Source organism: Somniosus microcephalus, chromosome 1 (assembly GCF_052327205.1).
Source record: "Somniosus microcephalus isolate GS21.2 chromosome 1, FLI_Smic_1.0, whole genome shotgun sequence".
NCBI classification, from domain to species: domain Eukaryota; kingdom Metazoa; phylum Chordata; class Chondrichthyes; order Squaliformes; family Somniosidae; genus Somniosus; species Somniosus microcephalus.
The window spans coordinates 339444282-339461805 of NC_140987.1; the positions used below are offsets into that span (position 1 = coordinate 339444282).

General features: G+C 45.6%; 1 pseudogene; it reads right to left on the bottom strand.

Moving 5' to 3' along the window:
• LOC147124931 (sodium- and chloride-dependent neutral and basic amino acid transporter B(0+)-like) overlaps positions 1 to 16399 on the bottom strand; it is a 59499-nt pseudogene extending 43100 nt beyond the window's left edge.
• Between the last annotated feature and the right edge of the window lie 1125 nt (positions 16400 to 17524).

Consider the following 17524-nt stretch of genomic DNA (forward strand, 5'->3'; position numbering starts at 1 on the left):
GAGGGGCCGATTGGCCTACTCCTGCTCCTATTTCTTATGTTCTTATGTAAGCTGCAGCACCTCCGACTTTGGTAGGCCTGCTAAAAGTGCTGAAAGACCTTTGGAACAAAAGTTCTGCCATCTGCAACTGCTCCCTGATGAAAGCTCTGTTTTAATGGTGGAGTTGCAGCTGTGAGGAGGCCACCCACTTGTCAACCCGCCAGGATTAGCTGGCATGGTTTAGGAGGGTCGTGCAACACGCTGAAAATGTGGTAAAATAACGAAGGCCTGTCAAAATAGGATTATAGAGGCACTTAACTACTATTTAAAGGTCTTAACTACCTCTCCCGACTGATGGAGGCGGGATCGAATCGCACCCATCAAAACCACCTCCAGCAAAATTGCGCAGAGGCAGTTTGGAGGCGGGTTCCGAACCAACCCTCAGCTTTTGCCATTTTGCCAACTGTCCCGCCTCCAAACCTGCCTCCTCGGGGCTGGGAAAATCGCCCCCAAAGTGTAAGCAGTTAGCTATGGGAAAAGTTGGGTCTATTAAGGACCCAAAAAGGAAATCTTCATGTAGAGGCAGAGGACGTTGCTAAAGTATTAAATGAGGACTTTGCATCTGTCTTCACAAAGGAAGCCGATAACATGAAGGTTACACCAAGGAGAGGGAAGCTATGGCCAGGATAGTAATAGATAGAGAAGACATACTAAAAAAATTAGCATTATTAAAGTTTGTAAGTTACCTCATCCAGATGGAATACATCCAAGGTTGCTGAAAGAAGCAAAGGTAGAAATAGTAGAGGCATTGGTCACAATCTTTCAATCCTCATTGGATACAGGAGTAGTACCAGAGAACAGGACGGTTGCTAATGTTATACACTATTCAAGAAAGGGGAGAGGGATAAACCAGGAAACTACAGGCCAGTCAGCCTAACGGCGGTGGTTGGTAAGTTATTGGGAACCATTACCAGGGACATTTGAAAAGGCATGGTTTAATCAAGAAGAGGCAGCATGGATTTGTTAATGGCAAATTGTGTCTGACTAATTGAATTGAATTCTTTGATGAGGTAACGGAAGGTTGATCAAGGTAGTGCAGTAGATGTTGTATATATAGACTATCGGAAGGCATTCGACAAAGTGCCACACAGGAGGCTTATTAAGAAGATGGAAGCCCGTGGAATTAAAGGGTAAGTGGCGGCATAGATACAAAATTGGCTCAGTTACAGGAAGCAAAGGTGGTGGATGGATGTTTTTCAGACTGGGAGGTGGTTTGCAGTGGTGTTCCCGAAGGGTCAGTTTTGGGTGCATTACTCTTTTCAATTTGTATAAATGACCTAGACTCAGGTGTAGGGAGCAGCATTATAAAGTTTGCAGATGATACGAAACTTGTCAAGGTAGTAGATAGTGATGAGGATAGTTATAGGCTTCAGGTTGACAGACAGGATGGTGAAATGGGCAGAAGCAAGGAAGGTGGAGTTCAATGTGGAGATCTGTGAAGTGATGCACTATATGGAAAGACAGTATACTATAAATGGCACAATTTTGAAAAGTGTAGATAAGCAGAGAGACCTTGGTGTTCATAATGTTATTAACTTTGGAAGGAAGAATAGAAAAACAATATTTTTAAAATGGTGAGAACCTGTTAAATGTTGGTGGTCAGAGGAATTTGGGTGTCCTTGTACACGAAACACAAAGATAACATGCAGGTACAGCAAGCAATTAGGAAGGTAAATGGTATGTTGGTCTATATTGCAAGGGGGTTGGAGTATAAGAGTGAGGAAACCTTGCTGCAATTTTACAGGGCTTTGGTGAGACCACACCTTGAGTGTTGTGTACAGTTTTGGTCTCTGTACCTAAGGAAGGATATACTTGCCTTAAAGGGGGTGCAACGAAGGTTCACTAGAGTAATTCCTGGAAAGGGTTTGATTCCTGGGTTGAGAGGGTTGTCCTATGAGGAGAGATTGAGTAGAATTGGCCTATACTCTAGAGTTTAGAGGAATGAGAGGTGATCACATGAAACAGAGGCCTTGACGGGGTAGATGGTGAGAGGCTGTTTCCTCTGGCTAGAGAGTTTAGAACTAGGGGGCATAATCACAGGATAAGGGGTCAACCATTTAGGACTGAGATAAAGAGAAATTATTTCACTCAGACGGTCGTGAATCTTTGGAATTCTCTACCTCAGAGGGCTGTGGCTGCTCAGTTGTTGAGTATATTCAATGCTAAGATCGATGGATGTTTGGACTCTAAGGAAATCAAGGGATATAGGGATTGGGCAGGAAAGTGGAGTTGAGGTTGAAGATCAGCCTTGATCTTATTGATTGGTGGAGCAGGCTCAAGGGGCCAAAAGGCCTACTCCTGCTCCTATTTCTTATGTTCTTATGCTCATATACACAAATCCTTAAAAAAGGTGGCAGGGCAGATAAGGTGGTTAAAAAAAGCATATGGGTTACCTGGGTTTATAAATAGAGGAATCGAATAGAGGAATAGAATATAAAAGCAAAGATATCATGCTAGAACTTCATAAATCACCGGTTAGGCCTCAGCTGAAGTATTGTGAACAATTCTGGGCACCACACTTCAGGAAATATGTAAAGGCCTTAGAAAAAGTATAGAGGAGGTTTACCAGGATGTTACCATGGATGAGGGACTTCAGTTATGAGGAAAGGTTGGAAAAGTTAGGATTGTTCTCCTTGCAACAGAGAAGGTCAAGAGGTGATCTAATAGAGGTTGAAGATGAAAGGTTTTGATAGAGTAGGTAGAGAAAAACGATTCCCTCTGGCGAGTAGGTCAATAACTAGAGGTAATAGATTCTGGCAAAAGATATAGAGGGAAGATGAGGAGAAATGTTTTCACTCAGAGTTATCAGGATCTGGAATGCTTTACCCGAAAGGGTGGAAGCTGATTCCATAAATAATTAATATAAAAAAGGGAGCTGGACAGGTATTTTAGGATGAGGAACTTACAGGGTTACGGACAAAAAAAAACGTGGATGTAGGACAATGCACGACTGTTCTGTCAAAGAGCCAGCACAGGCATGATGGGCTGAATGGCCTCCTTCTGTGTTGCAAGTCTCTATGATTCTATGAAACCTGAAGAGCAACAAAGTCCGGCTAAATCAAAAATCAGATCGCAATACCAATAAAAAACTTGTCATAATTCTGATTGTCCAGTTAAATGTTACTATGGTAAAATCAAATGATCCAAACACATAGAATGATTACAGCACAGAAGAAGGCCATTCGGCCCACTGAGAAGAAAAGGGTGTAAAAGAAAAGACAGCCATCCGTGGCTAAGTAAAGAAATTAAGGATAGTATTCAACTAAAAACAAGGGCATATAAGGTAGCCAAATCTAGTGGGAGGATAGGGGATTGGAAAAACTTTAAAAGACAGCAAAAAATAACAAAAAGATTGATTAAGAAAGGGAAGATAGATTATGAAAGTAAATTAGCAAAAAATATAAAAACAGATAGTAAGAGTTTTTATAGTTATATAAAAAGAAAAAGGGTGGCTAAAGTAAATGTTGGTCCCTTAGAGGATGAGACCGGGAAATTGATGGTGGGAAATATGGAGATGGCAAAAACACTGAATGAATATTTTGTATCAGTCTTTACAGTAGAAGACACTAAGAATATCCCAACACTGGACAAACAGGGGGCTATGGGGGGGGGGGGGGAGCTAAACACGATCAAAATCACTAAGGAAGTGGTACTCGGTAAAATAATGGGACTCAAGGCGGATAAATCACCTGGACCTGATGGCTTACATCCTAGGGTCTTGAGGGAAGTGGCGGTAGGGATTGTGGATGCATTGGTAATAATTTTCCAAAACTCCCTGGACTCAGCAAAGGTCCCGGCAGACTGGAAAACTGCTAATGTAACACCCTTATTTAAAAAGGGCAGTAGACAGAAGGCTGGAAACTATAGACCGGTTAGCCTGTGGTTGGTAAAATTTTGGGGTCCATTGTTAAGGAGACAGTAACAGGACATTTGGATAATCATAATTTAATAGGACAAAGTCAGCATGGTTTTATGAAGGGGAAGTCATGTTTGACAAATTTGCTGGAGTTCTTTGAGGAAGTAACATATAGGGTGGATAAAGGGGAACCAGTGGACGTAGTGTATTTGACTTCCAAAAGGCATTTGACAAGGTGCCACACAAAAGATTATTGCTTAAGATAAAAAATCACGGGATTGGGGGTAATATTCTGGCATGGATAGAGGATTGGCTATCTAACAGAAGGCCATCTTAGTTGGGATAAATGGTTCATTCTCAGGCTGGCAATCAGTAACTAGTGGTGTTCCGCAGGGGTCAGTGCTGGGTCCCCAACTCTTTACAATCTATATTAACGATTTGGAGGAGGGGACCGAGTGTAACATATCAAAGTTTGCAGATGATACTAAGATGGGAGGGAAAGTAGTGAGTGAGGAGGACATAAAAAACCTGCAAGGGGACATAGACAGGCTAAGTAAGTGGGCAGAGATTTGGCAGATGGAATACAATACTGGAAAGTGTGAGGTTATGCACTTTGGCAGGAAAAATTGTAGAGCAAGTTATTATCTTAATGGCAAGAAACTGGAAAGTACTGAAGTACAAAGGGATCTGGGGGTCCTGGTGCACGAAACTCAAAAGGTTAGTATACAGGTGCAGCAAGTGATTAAGAAGGCCAATGGAATGTTGGCTTTCATTGCTAGGGGGATAGGATATAAAAATAGGGAGGTATTGCTTCAGTTGTACAAGGTATTGGTGAGACCGCACCTGGAATACTGCATACAGTTTTGGTGTCCATACTTAAGAAAAGACATACTTGCTCTCGAGTCAGTACAAAGAAGGTTCACTCGGTTAATCCCGGGGATGAGGGGATGGACATATGAGGAGAGGTTGAGTAGATTGGGACTCTACTCATTGGAGTTCAGAAGAATGAGAGGCGATCTTATTGAAACATATAAGATTGTGAAGGGGTTGGATCGGGTGGATGCGGGGAGGATGTTCCCGATGATGGGTGAAACTAGAACCAGGGGGCATAGTCTTAGAATAAGGGGCTGCTCTTTCAAAACTGAGATGAGGAGGAACTACTTCACCCAGAGGGTGGTCGGTCCATGGAATATGCTGCCCCAAAAAGCTGTAGAAGCTACATCATTACATAAATTTAAAACAGAAATAGACAGTTTCCTAGAAGTAAAGGGAATTAAGGGTTACGGGGAGCGGGCAGGAATTTGGACATGAGTCTAGGTTCGGATCGGACATGGCCCTGTGGGTAGTGGAGCGGGCCCAGGGGCCGTGTAGCCTGATCCTGCCCCTATTTCGTCTGTCTAATTCTGTTAGATTCAGGAGATGGTTCTGTGATAGTAGATTGGCGGTTAGCATCAGATCAGCCATGATCTTATTGAATGGCGGAGCAGGCTCGAGGGGCCGATTGGCCTACTCCTGCTCCTATTTCTTATGTTCTTATGTGCCAGCTGTCTGCAAGAGCACTTCAGCTAGTCCCACTCCCCAGCCTTTTCCCCATAGCCTTGCAACTTTTTTTCCTTCAGGTACTTATCAATTCCCTTTTGAAAACCATGCTTGAATTTGCCTCCACCACCCTTTCAGGCAGTGCATTCCAGATCCTAACCACTCGCTGCGTAAAAAAGTTTTTCCTCGTGTCGCCTTTGGTTCTTCTGCCAATCACCTTAAATCTGTGTCCTCTGGTTCTCTACACTTACACCAATGGGAACAGTTTCTCTCTATCTACTCTGTCTAGACCCCTCATGATTTTGAACACCTCTATCAAATCTCCTCTGCTCTAAGGAGAAAAACCCCAGCTTCTCCAGTCTATCCACGTAATTGAAGTCCCTCATCCCTGGAACTATTCTTGTAAATCTTTTCTGCACCCTCTCTAAGGCTTCACATCCTTCCGAAAGTGCGATGCCCAGAATTGAACACAATACTCCAGTTGAGGTCGGACCAGTGTTTTATAAAGGCTCATTATAACTTCCTTGCTTTTATACTCTATGGGGGAAAAATTTGGTTGCTTAGCGCCTCCCTTTAGCGAGGGGCGCAACGTAACTAGCGATTGGGTGCGGCGCTATTTGCGCCGCTCGCAAAATTGACCAGAGTTTTTGCGGCGGCGCTAAACTCTACCGCCCCGATCTCCTGCGCCCGCAGATCGTGACGTCAGTCGAGCGTGCAACGCCCCGGTGGCGCCCCGGACTGGCTATTGAGTGGCGCCCCCTTCCTTTCCGCCTGCCGCAATCAACGACAGGGAGAGTGGAACGTTTTCCAGTCAGTGAGGGGCTGGGGGTGCACTATTTAAAGGCGCCCTCTTCCTGTCTTTTTTTGTGGGAGGCATTTTTGCATGACTCATTCTGACAGAGAGATTCTGCAGAGAGTCAACGTTGTGTGGATTTGACCTTCATTACTTCGATTGTCAAGAGACTTTGGGGGCTGCACTGATTCGGGGCGTCATCCTGCGCCTGCAGAATCGGAGGCATCAGAGACGCAAAGAGAGAGTGGCAATCATGGCCAGAGGGAGGAGGGCCAACAGGCCTCTGCACAGGAGACCTTACCCTCCTAGGGTATTCCGGGAACAATTCTCCTACATTCATTTGTCTGAGGAGCAGTGTTTGCGCTGGCTGCGCTTCAGCAAGGAGGTGGTCATTGAGCTCTGCCACCTGTTGGACATTGGGGTTTTAAGGCCCTCTGGCCATAGAGTGAGGTTGAGATGGAGAGGTTTTGAAAAGCAGCCACTCAACCTGACGACCCGAGTGAGGTTATTGAACTCTTTGCGACATTGTATATGGGTCCTGGGCACCATGTTCCTGGAGGAGACATGCTGAGCCACCTCCCTCCACACTCTTCTGTAGTCACGCGGCAATGGCCTCCTGACACTCTCAGGTTACAGTATAGCTCTTTGGTGCTCCACCGCGCCAACCAGAGCCTCCAAGGCCTGGTCGCTGAAGCGCTGAGCTCGTTCCCTGACTCTCTCCATAGTCCTTGGCTGGAAAATTTAGACAAAGGTTTGTCCACAACAAGATTCAAGCCTGCAATGAGCAGGGTGTGGCTGGAGAGCAAGATTGACCCTCCCCTTTAAGAACTGGCTGGTGCCAGTGTGTCTGTGTTCCATCGCTAACTGACATCACCTGAGCTTCGCCCGCGCTCTGAGTTAACGCCTCGCTCCTCGGCCTTTACGCCTTAAGACAGGTGTGTAGCGCCTGATTTAGCACTCCAATCACTTCCAGGGGTGATAAAAGCCAAGTTTGCAGTCGGAGGCGATAATTAGCGGCAGGCTCTAAACTTTGCGCCCAGCCGATAATTGCGCCCCAAAACGGGGTGATAAGTATTTCTCCCCCTATGTCTCTATTTATGCCCAGGATCCTATATGCTTTTTTTAACCGCTTTCTCAACCTGCCCTGCCACCTTCAACGATTTGTGCACATATGCCCCTTGGTCTCTCTGTTCATGCACCACATATAGAACTGTACCCTTTAGTTTATATTGCCTCTCCTCTTCCTACCAAAATGTATCACTTTGCACTTTTTTGCGTTAAATTTCATCTGCCACATGTCTGCCCATTCCACCAGCCTGTCTATGTCCACTTGAAGTCTATCACTATCCTCCTCACTGTTCACTATACTTCCAAGTTTTGTGTGATCTGCAATGGACTGGTATGAAACTTACCTGAAAGTTTTATTGATGAATCTGTTACAAGATACTGGAAAACAGTCAGCACAGGAAGGAAATATGGCAGCCATTCCATCCCATCCGATTACATTCCATCTCTCCCTGTTCCATCCTTGTCTTCTCTTCCCATCTCATCCCATTATATCCCTTCCCCTCCCATTCCTTCCAATATGCTAACGTCAGGATGTCAAAAGTCAGAAACTAAGCTCATGGTCTCAAGGACGCGATGAAAACTTTGTCTGGGTACTGCAACAACTGAAATTAGTTTTCCCAGATTTGAACAAGAACCAAAAGCAACACACAGCTCTTAAAATTAATCTTAAAAAAGTAGAAAAATTGAGTGAAACATGAAAGAGTTTGACTGAAAATTACAGCTGGAATTCTGTGGATTATCCTGGTATGTTTACCTCAGCATCAGCCAGTTTGGAGAAGTCTGACTGGCTTCCAATGTAGAATTCAATTCCTTTATAGGCTCCCTCCAGGGTAACATCTCGGATCAGAAGTATGGTCAGAACCACATAAGGGAATGTCGCCGTGAAATACACCACCTGACCATGGAGAGTGGCTCGTTAGATTTTCCTGTATTGTTGGTGCAACATTTGCAGTATTGAATCCGAATGAATAGGAAACTAGTAGGATTGTAATCAAAGCAGAGAATGAAGCAGAAGACAATTGGAGGAGTAATAACTACATGAAGGGTATATTTAACACTGAGCTGCATATTGTAACTGAATTTATATAGCACAATATTATTCTAACTTATTTATATCTCATTCAAGGAAGTAACACATTTAAACAGGGGAATAGATCAGAGTCTGATGAATATATTTAACTCCTCACATTTACTCCACTGGTTTCTTTGCCATTCCCATTGTCCAGACAAATCTCATTTCACTCAAACAAAACCAGGACCCTAATCTGCTCACTCACTTAGCCAGCCCTGCCCAGCCTTCCAGAGCAATTGGAAATTCACCCACAGTCCTGTATCAGCGACTGAAACCCTTAGAATGAGGGGCACATTTCAGGGGTTTGGGGAATTGCTGCTGTTCTTGTTGAGTCTGTATGTCCCAGTTAGGTTTAGGATCAATCACTGGACACAGACAACAAGAATAACTTTTAACAGGTCTTTACTATTCGAAGGTCAGGGCTGAACTGCCCAGCAAATCCTTGCACAACACTTATATACCGGTGTGGTCACCACCGGTATTACAGTATTACAGTATACAGCAGCCAAGAGAAAGTAGTACATCTCTTAAGGTAGTTCTCTTAAGGTGGAACAGGTTACATACACCACAATCCTCCCTTTTTAGCTTAACAGTTATATCCCCATTTAACATAACATAATAACATATATACAACTGCATGCAAAACAGTTCAAAGATTCAGTCTCTGAGGAGGCCTCCTGATTCGAGTTGGATAACGCCTTTCAGGGGTCTCTGATTCTCGTTGCTGGGGTGACTCATCTAGTTGGTCTCTTATGGATTGGACATCATCATCAGGTACATTCACTTCTGAGGTAGATGCTTCAGGTTCACTAACTTCTTTCACGGTTGTCTCTGCCGTAACCATGGGTTCGACCCTTGTTCTCGATTCTACCAGTTGGTCAGCATGACGCCGTATTACATTTTCACCAACATCTACCGTGTACATCAGGGGTCCTTGTCTGGCCCGAATTGTTCCAGATTGCCATTTCTTGTTTTTATAGTCCCGGGCTAACACTGGTTGTCCTATTTCGAAACTCCGAGTGGTCTTGTTATTTATATGCTGGAACTGTTTGTTTTCAACTTCCCTCCGCACATTTGGTTTTAACAAGTCCAACCTGGACCTCAACCTCCTGTTGTAGAACATCATGGCAGGACTTTGGTTTGTCACTGCATGAGTGGCGTTTCGATATGCCAGTAGGAATTTGTCCACCTTGTGTTGCAGTGGAATCTGATCTTCACTCATGGCCTTTATTGCTTTTTTAAACGTTTGTACAAATCTCTCGGCCAACCCGTTTGTAGCCGGATGATATGGGGCAGAGGTATAATGTTTCACCCCATTCTTCTTCATGAATCCCTGGAATTCTTCTGACACGAACTGCGGTCCGTTGTCTGAACATATTTGTTCTGGCAATCCATTTCTCGCAAATATCGTTCTTAACACCGCGATCGTCTTTTCCGAGGTAGTGGTAGTCATCTTAATCACTTCTGGCCATTTAGAATGTGCGTCCACTGCAATTAAAAACATGGAGTCCATGAAAGGACCAGCAAAGTCAATATGTACACGTTGCCATGGGGTTGAAGGCCATTCCCATGGATGCAGCGGTGCAATCGGAGGTGCATTTTGCACTTTTTGGCACCCTGAGCAGCTTTACGTCAGCTCCTCTATCTGTTGGTCGATACCCGGCCACCACACATAAGCCCTAGCAAGGCTTTTCATCTTGACTCACCCCATATGACCTTCATGCAGTTGCTTTAGAACTCTCTCTCTTAACTTAGGAGGAATAATCACCCTTGTTCCATACATCAATGTTCCTTGACAGATGGACAGCTGTTCTCGTCTTGCTGAGAATGCCGGTAACAGTGGATCACCATGTGCTGGCCATCCCTTCACTGTCACTTCGTAGACCCTGGACAGTGTCGGGTCGTTCCTGGTTTCTCTTTCAATCCTTGCATTGGTGACTGGTAAACATTCGATGATGGTCGAGTGAAATAACTCAACAGGGTCAACCGTCGGTGCCTCCTCCTCTGTAGGTAGTGGCAGGCGCGACAGCCCATCAGCATTACCATGCTGCTTTGTACCTTTGAATTCTATCTGATATTGATGTGCCCCTAGGAAAAGGGACCATCTCTGGAGTCTCTGTGCTGTCATCACCGAAACACCCTTCTTAGGGTTAAAAATGGATACCAACGGCTGGTGGTCTGTCAGAAGCATAAACTTTTGGCCCTGCAGGTAATGATTAAACTTCTTTACTCCCCACACAAGGCTGAGAGCCTCCCTATCTATCTGAGCATAATTGCGCTCAGCGGAGGTCAATGATCTGGATGCGAACGCAACTGGCCTCTCCTGGCCATTTGGCAACTTGTGTGAGAGTACTGCCCCAATACCATATGGAGAAGCATCACAAGCCAAACGAATAGGCAGTGTTGGGTTGAAGTGAGCCAACACTTCCTCTGAGGTGATCAATGCCTTGCTTTCGCGAAAGGCCCTCTTACAGTCCTCGCTCCACTTCCAAGGTACTCCCTTCTGCAAAAGAGCGTTCAGCGGGTGCAGCACCGTGGATAAATTTGGCAGAAACTTATGGTAATAGTTAATCAACCCTAGAAACGACCTCAATTGGGATACATTATCCGGAGCGGGGGCCTTCACAACAGCTTCGATCTTGTCAGGAGACTTATGAAGCCCCTCCTGGTCAATGACATGACCACAGTACGAGATCCGCTTCTGAAATAATTCACATTTCTGGCGATTAACTCGAAGACCATATTCTTTCAATCTGGTGAGCACCAGTTCCAAGTTTGCAAGGTGTTCCTCGTCATCATCTCCTGTAATCAGAATATCGTCCAGGTAACATTGTGTACCTGGAATTCCCTGTAATACCTGCTCCATGGCCCTCTGCCAAATTGCTGGAGCCGATGCCACTCCAAAAACCAGTCTATTATACCGGTACAAGCCTCTATGCGTGTTGATCGTGAGATACTGGCGTGACTCTTCCTCAACTTCCATCTGTAAGTACGCCTGCGCCAGGTCTATCTTGGTGAAGTGTTTCCCGCCAGACAATGAAGCGAAGATATCCTCAATCCGTGGAAGCGGACACTGCACCGTGTGAAGCACCGGATTAACAGTGATCTTGAAATCACCACAGATGCGAACCTTCCCCGGTTCCCCCGGCTTGTTGCTCGATGAACGCTTCATGACTGGGACAATGGGCGTGGCCCACTCACTCCAGTCTACCTTAGACAGTAATCCTGAACATTCTAGCCCTTCCAGCTCAGCTTCCACAGCAGGTCGTATTGCATAAGGTACCGGTCTGGCTTTGAAAAATTTCGGATTTGCATGTTCTTCAATCTTGATGTTTGCCGTAATTCCTCTCAGTGTTCCCAGTCCTTGTTGGAACACCTCTTTAGCATCGTCCAATATTCTGGACAATCGTTTAGGTTTGACATCTTTTGTACCAGAATCTACCGTTAGTGCTTTTAAGGAATGCCAGTCCATATTTATTTTCCTAATCCACTCCCGTCCCAGTAGTGGTGGACCTCCCTCAGGTAGCACATATAAGTCCATTCCTCGGCTTTCTTTGCCCTTGTGGACCACCTTTACCTCTATCTTCCCGATGGGGTATGCTCTTTGCCCCGTGTATGTTTTCAATACAATCTCCGTATCCCGTAGGGGAATATGTGGGAATAACCTTTTGTAATCTTTCTTATTCATGACCGTCAATGCCGATCCAGTGTCCAATTCCATCTTCACTTGGACTCCTGCTATCTGAAGTGTGACCCAAATTGTTTGGAGGTCTGCTTCCTTACCAACATTGTGTACTCTTAGACTACCCAGTTCATTACTGCTGGTGTCTGAATCTGACTTCTGTTCATTCGAACTGTTCTCTGTCACCTTGTGTACCTTTTTGTACTTTTCCTGCGGTGACTTTTTGTTGCTGGTCTTCTTTCCTGACCGGCATACTTTAGCTATGTGACCAAGCCTGCCACATTTTCTGCATTCCTGATTTTTGAACCAGCACTGGTTCGGATCGTGTGTTGTCTTTCCACAACGATAACATTTTACTGTACTCAAGACCATTTGATTGGTACAGAGTTCCGGTGACCGTAGATGCATTTCCGCAGTGCCTCTTGCTGCGGCTTCTTGCGATGCTGCAATAGTGACAGCTTTATCAAGCGTAAGCTCATTCTCTTCAAGCAGTCGCTTTTGTGTTCCTTCTTTTAACAATCCACACACAAATTTATCTCTCAGCACATCTGCTAGCCCTGTCCCAAACTGACAGTACTTCGATAGCTTACGTAGTTCAATTAAAAATTCAGCGTTGCTTTCGTCTTTCAACTGCGTTCTTCTGTAAAATTTAAATCGTTCCGCTATCATCAGCGGCGTGGGGTTTAAATGATTTTTCAGGACAGTAACAATATTCGCGAAGGTCTGATCCGCCGGTTTAATTGGTGATAGAAGGTGCTTCAATAGCCCGTATGTCTTCGCCCCCATTGAGCTTAGTAAGGTTAATGCTTTCTCATCATCTGGTACCTTATTTGCTTTACAATAAACTTCCATGCGTTCTACATACGTGGTCCAATCTTCGACATCACTATCAAAGGTATTAATGCTCCCATGTTTAGGCATCCTTGCAAGTTTAAAAAATTTTTTTTTTTTAAATGGCGGCTTCCCGCGCTTGTCTTCTTCCCCCGCCTACTTAAATGGCGGCTTCCCATGCTTGGCGGTCTTTCCCACGCTCGTCTTCTTCCCCCGCCGACTACAATGGCGGATTCCCGCATTTGCCTTCTTCCCCCGCTGGCTGCAATGGCGATTGCCTTGCTGCTGCCGTTCTCGCCTCCCCAGCGGTTCTCACTCCCCGACGCTGCTTTGCCTTGCAGCCCCGCTTGCAGCCCGGTCCTTTACACCGGCTGCGTTTGAATTCTCCGCGGCTCTCGTGCCTTAAGCTTCTCAACTCCCCGACGCTGTTTTGCCTCGCAGCCCCGCTCGCAGCCCGGTCCTGTACACCGGCTGCGTTTGAGTTCTCCGCGGCTCTCGAGCCTTAAGCTGCCCCAGTCGTTGCGCCTCTCGGCCTCGATTGCAGCCCGGCCCTTTCTACCGGCCGTGGTCGAGCTCTCCGCCCTTATTCCTCCGTTTTCCCTCCCCTACTCCACAGTCAACACGGCCGACTTTCTGCTCGTGTCGCTGATCGGCTTACCCACCACCGTGGTAGAAGGGATGAACACTGCCTGTCGCTGATGGAGGGCTTCGTGGTCAGAATTCTTATTCTTTTTAACCTGGGTTCTCGATGCCTCCCGTGCGATGGTGCTCAGCAGGATGATGAGGGCGGATGCCTCTTCTCGACGCCCGTTTTGAGGACGAAGCTGCCTTGGATGTAAATTTGCCGCAGAGTAAGATCGGACTCGTCGCCACTGTTGAGCCTGTATGTCCCAGTTAGGTTTAGGATCAATCACTGGACACAGACAACAAGAATAACTTTTAACAGGTCTTTACTATTCGAAGGTCAGGGCTGAACTGCCCAGCAAATCCTTGCACAACACTTATATACCGGTGTGGTCACCACCGGTATTACAGTATTACAGTATACAGCAGCGAAGAGAAAGTAGTACATCTCTTAAGGTAGTTCTCTTAAGGTGGAACAGGTTACATACACCACAGTTCTTTCACGCAGGAGAAGGATCTTCAGATCTCACTCAGGCCTGCAGTGCTCATAAACTATGGATCTCACTCTCCCCAAGAAGTCACTGTTAACATCACCTGTGAGATAAACCAGCCCACTTCAAATTTAAAAATTCTAGTTTTATTGTACTTTATCACCAGAGTTTTATCTATTTATCAATCATTTTACCTTTCCTGAAGATTTGATTCCTTTCGATAGCACTGCCCCAACTATCAGCCAGGCCAGAAGCAGACAGAAAGCTGAATACCAGACTATCTCCCCAGTCACATCTATTGAACTTGTACAGCGTAAAGCCACTTTACTAAATAAAATGACAACAGAAAATATCTTATATAAGGATACAGTTCATTTACGCACAGTCACTATTAGATACAATGCACAAAAGTATTTAGTCAAATATACATTGACTTGAAAGATATCCAAGTTAGAGAATCAGTTCTGTTTTCTGAAGTTACATACGGCTGAAAATTCAGTAGCCTTAGCGCCTCATTTGAGGCGCTAGAGGGCCTTGCGCCGGAGTTATGGCCAGTAGTGAAATTCCCTGGGGCCCTAAATCGGCGTTGCTCCGGTAGCGCTGCGCCGGCACCGATGACGTCATCGGTGTGCGCAGCGTCCCGGTTGCCATGGTAACCCGCCCGAACTCCGAAATTGAGTTGCGGCCGCCTTGCCCGTGGCAGCCGCAACCAGCGTTTTGTCAGAGGTGCCTTACTGCAGTTAGCGCCGGCGCATTAAAGGCCCCGCGGCGGCCGGCCGCTTTCCCGCCGGCCGCCTGCCCGCAGCTCCCTCCCCGGACTTCTCTCCCCCCCCCCCCGGAACAGATGCAAGCCCGGCACTTGTCCGAGGTGCCGGGCTCATTTTTAAGCAGATTTGCGCGGGCCGCGGCCGGGTGCAGGCAGCTCCTCCTTAACGGAAGGAGGAGGCCTGCACTTCCCCAGCCTGCCGCACCGCATCGGGTGCCGCAGCGCCGGAATTGCGGCGCGAAACGGCAGTTAGCGCCCTTTTCCAGGCGCTAAGACCCTTCAGTAGCGCCGGCAGCCGTTTGGGCGCGGCGCCACTGAATTTTTGGCGCGCGCAGGGGACTTAGCGCCGGCACTAATTTCCGGCGCTAAAGCCCTGGCTAAGCCAAAACCCAATTTCTAGGCCATAGAGTCACACAGAATCTACAAAACGGATACAGGTCACTCAGCCCAACTGGCCTATGCCAGTATTCAGACTTCACACGAGCCTCCTCCCACTCGAGTGACCCCTTCCCACCATGTCATCGTCTATAGCACCAATACTGTGTGCTTCCTCCACTACATGTGGCACTGAGTTCCACATTCTCACCGCTTTCTGTGTGAAGAAATTCCTTTAAAATGCTTTATTTGATCTGTTAGTGACTATCTTTTATTTATGGCCTCTTGTTTTGGACTCGCCCACAAGTGGAAACAATTTCTCCACATCCACCATATCAAACATCTTCATAATTTTAAAGATCTATCGGTTCTCCTCTTCATCTCTTTTCCAGAGAAAAGAGGCACAGCCTGATCAATCTTTCCTGATTGTTGCATCCTCTTAATTCTGGTAACATCCTTGTCAAACTTTTCTGCACTTTCTCCAGTGCTTCAATAAAAATGGAGAATAAATTTGATATCCTTGTTTTTTCCCCTCTATTTCTATTGATTTGTAAACCTAAAGCTTTGTTTAAACAGCGAGCACTGATGAGATTCCCTGGAGAGCTGATTTGAAGGAGTTCCTGACAGTGCTTCATCGACTGCCTTACAAAGCACTGTTAAAACTCCCTGGGTGAGTCACTTTATCTCCCAATGAATTCAGCTCCTTCAGATTGTTAAACATGGGACCTGCTCTGTGGGTTAAACACAATACTGTATTCAAGTAAAACGCAGAGAAAGGGAAATCAGTCACAGATAATTTGAACCATTTAATGTTTAGGAGTTCTAGTGGTGAATCTCTTCCTTGAACAAGAAAATAAAAAATGCTCAATGCAGGTTTCACTGTATAAATATTGTTAAAGTAAACCTGCAGTGTTAGAAACCAGGGAGCTGTTAACTAATGAAAGGGACCATGTTGTGATGTTATTTTGTAACAGACGTATGATGTAAATAGTACCTCTATCTAAATCAAACAGCTTTTCACTCATTAAACAGGACATTCACTCAACTGACCTTCCCAAGAGGAAGCTACTGGTACAGCTGTGCAGGTTCTAGGTGCAGCTGTCTGTAGCAATGTACTCACTCCCAGTATTGCTCACTTGGACCCTGGTGAGGAATGTAGATTTCTGATCCATTTGTGCAAGTTTCATTGTTTGCCTGCAGCCATGTTGTATTAACTATTTCAAAACATCCATCATCCAGAGTGAGATTGCAGAGTGGATCTGGAAAATGGGGAATGTGTTTTAGAAGTACATTTCATTGGGAATTAAAAAAAATAATTCTTAGGATGTGGGCATCATTAGCATTTTTTGCCAATCTTAACTGAGTAGCTTGCAAGGCCACTTTAGATGGCAGTTAAGAGTCATGCGTTGGTGTGGGACTGGAGTCTCATAGACCAGACCGGGTAAGGACATCAGTGAACCAGTTGTTTTTTCCGGCAATGCAACAGCTTCATGGTCGCTTTTACTGAGACCAGCTTTTTATTCCCAGTTTTTCAAATTCTCTTTCTGCCATGCTGTCATTTCTAGTCATATAATCAGGGCCACTGTTTCACTCTGACTGAATCAGTCCAATCCATTTTATTACATGGGTGAGGCTGTGGATGGGTCAGAACACAGAGGCACAGTCTGCACACTCCACTCACAGCACAGTCCAGCTCTGGTGTTCACTCTGCTTGTAATGGTAGATTTTATTTGACAGATTCTGTAATGCTTGTAACTACAATACTAGATTAAGGCATTAAAGTACAAACAGTTCCTTCAATAAGTTGTGATTATCACAGAAGGCCTCAGGATATGAAAGGACAGCCTTCAGGGCTTTAACATGTTTCCAATGAAAGCTCAGCTTTGATGCACTTCCACTCATCTATCTATATATATATAAATCGGTCGATCTGTCTATCTGTCTGTCATTCTGTCTGTCATCGCGTGTGCATCTGTCGGGCTATGCGCTCGAAAGTTACAGGGCGTACCTACGCGTGCGTTACGTCGAAAGAAAGCTTACCTTTCCAAAACGGTTTTAAGCGTATTTACGTTTCGGCCGGGCTAAAATCACGCCCGCGGTATCCGAAAAACCTTAACATTCCGCTCATTAGCATCTCATTATCCGCTCATTAGCGAGAGTGACCTCGAGGTCGACCAATCGTACGGCGCCTTGCTGCCGCGTGCGGCCGGGCCAATCGGTGCGTGTGTGGGCGGGCCTTATCGTTCTGAACCGAGGTGAGTCGCCGCCATCTTGATTCCAAACTTTTCCTTTCTTTTTCCCGCTTTCTGCGTCTTTAAAAAAAACGTTGCTTTTAAAACACATATTGTTTTTGAAAAAATGATTTAGAAACGAATTAACTTATCTAAT